The sequence below is a fragment of the Corythoichthys intestinalis genome, chromosome 4 (genome assembly GCF_030265065.1).
Source record: "Corythoichthys intestinalis isolate RoL2023-P3 chromosome 4, ASM3026506v1, whole genome shotgun sequence".
Taxonomy (NCBI): domain Eukaryota; kingdom Metazoa; phylum Chordata; class Actinopteri; order Syngnathiformes; family Syngnathidae; genus Corythoichthys; species Corythoichthys intestinalis.
In genome coordinates this window covers 47,066,647-47,069,802 of record NC_080398.1, presented here as the reverse complement: position 1 = coordinate 47,069,802, position 3,156 = coordinate 47,066,647, and positions in this window count along the sequence as shown.

The window sequence follows — 3,156 nt, the reverse complement described above, 5'->3', positions numbered from 1 at the left end:
GCTTTGGGGCTGTTTTTCTGCAAAGGGACCAGGACGACTGATCTGTGTAAAGGAAAGAATGAATGGGGCCATGTATCGAGAGATTTTGACTGAAAATCTCCTTCCATCAGCAAAAGCATTGAAGATGAGACGTGGCTGGGTCTTTCAGCATGACAATGATCCCAAACACACATCCAGGGCAACAAAGGAGTGGCTTCGTAAGAAGCATTTCAAGGTCCTGGAGTGGCCTAGCCAGTCTCCAGATTTCAACCCCATAGAAAATCTGTGGAGGGAGTTGAAAGCCCGTGTTGCCCAACGACAGCCCCAAAACATCAATGCTCTAGAGGAGATCTGCATGGAGGAATGGGCCAAAATCCCAGCAACGGTGTGTGAAAAGCTTGTGAAGAGTTACAGAAAACATTTGGCCTCCGTTATTGCCAACAAAGGGTACATAACAAGTGTTGAGATGAACTTTTGGTATTGACCAAATACTTATTTTCCACCACGATTTGCAAATAAATTCTTTAAAAATCAAACAATGTGATTTTCTTGGGGGTTGGGGGTTCCACATTCTGTCTGTCATGGTTGAGTTTAACCCATGTTGACAATTACAGGCCTCTCTGATATTTTCAAGTGGGAGAACTTGCACAATTAGTGGTTGACTAAATACTTACTTGCCCCACTGTATAAGTCTGAACATAATGAAAATAATATACTTAAAACTGGTAGTGTCAATTCTAATCTAAATTACACATATAACTGAAAATTATATATATAACTGAACTCATTACATTATGCAAATAAGGTTACTTAAAAATTGGTGGCGACAATTTGAGCATCATAAAAAGTTGGTAGTGTCCCTACTGTCCCTATGCAAACCTATGCTCTTGCTTGTACAGTTGTTTCTTAGAAACTGTACTTTTACTTAAGTATTTTTTGCTCCAGTACCTGTACTGTACTGTACTTAAGTTAAAAAAAAAAAAGGAAAAAAAAAAAAGTACTTCATCCACCACTGCCAGCCAATCACTGGACACACATAGAAAAACAACCTTTCACACTTACAAGGAACACTTTAGAATGCTTAACCGACATACAATGCGGGTTCTAAGGGTGTGGGAGGAAACCAAAAAACATATCGAATGCCCAGGCAGAGACAGATTAACACAAATAAGCCGGAGCCTGGAATAGAAGCCTTGATCTCAAACTGTGAGGACTAGCAGGCGAGTCATCTTGTGGCTAGTCCAGGGGTGCCCAGGTCCGGCCCTTGAGAGCCCCTATCCAGCTTGTTATCCATGTCTCCCTCCTCCAACACACCTGAATCAAATAATCAGGATCGTTATCAGGCTCCTGTAGTACTTGCTAAAGAGCTGATCATTTGATTCAGGTGTAAATCTTGCATGCAGCCATTGTACTCGAGGGAGTTTTTATGCTAAAATATTTCCCCCGTCACTACTTCTCCTGGTTTGTTTTTCCTCCTTATTAACAAGCTGCCCCGGCACTGGTTAAGAGCAGGTATTGGCCCGCTCTCATTGGCCTGGAGCAGGCCAATAGCAATAGCTGCTTGGCATGCAAACTGATCACATGTCATCACACAACAAAAAGTGTAGTGAGTGTCAGGGGAAAGAGGGCTGTGTACAAGTGATACCAGTAAATGGTATCGGTGACCTATTTGTTGGTACTCGCCGATACCGATGCCACCATTTTAGTGCCGTCTAGGCCCCTCCGCGAATACTGGTATAGGTATCGGTGCAACATTAGTATGAACATCATAGTGTGAAGTAAGCATTGTATATGTATCTGTTTTTTTCACATGTCATGGTATATACCTCTCCATGAGTGTTCACCTTATCGTGGTGGAGGGGTTTGCGTGTCTCAATGATCCTAGGAGCTATGTTGTCTGGGGCTTAAAGCCTCTGGTAGGGTCACCCATGGCAAACAGGTCCTAGGTGAGGGGCCAGACAAAGTATGGCCCAAAAAGACCCCTTATGATGAATAATATCAATGGCCTCGAGTTTCCCTTGCCCGGACGTGGGTTACCCCCCCCCCCCTCTGGAGCCAGGCCTGGAGGTAGGGCTAGAAGGTAAGCGTCTGGTGGCCGGGCCTGTCCCCCTGTGACCCGGCCGGGCACAGCCCGAAAAGGCAACGTGGCTTCCCATGGGCTCACCACCTGTGGGAGTGGCCAAAGGGGTCGGGTGCATACAGAGTTGGGTGGCAGCCAAAGGCGGGGGCCTTGGGGTTCCGACCCCCAGCTGCAGAAGCTAACTCTGGGGACATGGAATGTCACCTCTCTGGCTGGGAAGGAGCCCGAGCTGGTGTGTGAGGCAGAGAAGTTCCGTCTGGATATAGTCGGACTCCCCTCCGCACACAGCTTGGGTTCTGGTACCGATCCTCTCGAGAGGGGTTGGACTCTCTTCCACTCTGGAGTTGTGGTGAGAGGCGCAGACCAGGTGTGGATGAGAGGGTAGCCTCCCTCCGCCTTTGGGTGGGGGGACGGGTTTTGACTGTTGTTTGTGCCTATGCACCGAGCAACAGTTCAGAGTACCCACCCTTTTAGGAGTCCTTGGAGGGAATGCTGGAGAGTGCACCCTATGGGGACTCCCTCATTCTCCGGGGGGACTTCAACGCTCACGTGGGCAATGACAGTGAGACCTGAAAGGGCGTGATTGGGAGGAACCCCCCCCCCCCCCCCCCCCCCGATCAGAACCCGAGTGGTGTTCTATTATTGGACTTCTGTGCTCATCACGGTTTGTCCATAACGAACACCATGTTCAAACATATGTGCACTTGGCTCCAGGACACCCTAGGCCTCAGTTCGATGATCGACTTTGTAATCATGTCTTCGACTTGCAGCCGCATGTTTTGGACACTCGGGTGAAGAGAGGGGCGGAGCTGTCAACTGATCACCACCTGGTGGTGTGTTGGCTCCGATGACGGGGGAAGATGCTGGCCAGACCTAGCAGGCCCAAACGTATTGTGAGGGTCTGCTGGGAACATCTGGCAAATCCCCTGTCAGAAAGAGTTTCAACACCCACCTCCGGCAGAACTTCTCCCTTGTCCCGGGGGAGGTGGGGGACATTGAGTCCAAGTGGGCCATGTCCAGCACCTCCATTGTTGAGGCGGCCGATCGGAGCTGTGGCTGTAAGGTGGTTGGTGCCTGTCGTGGCGGCAATCCCCGAA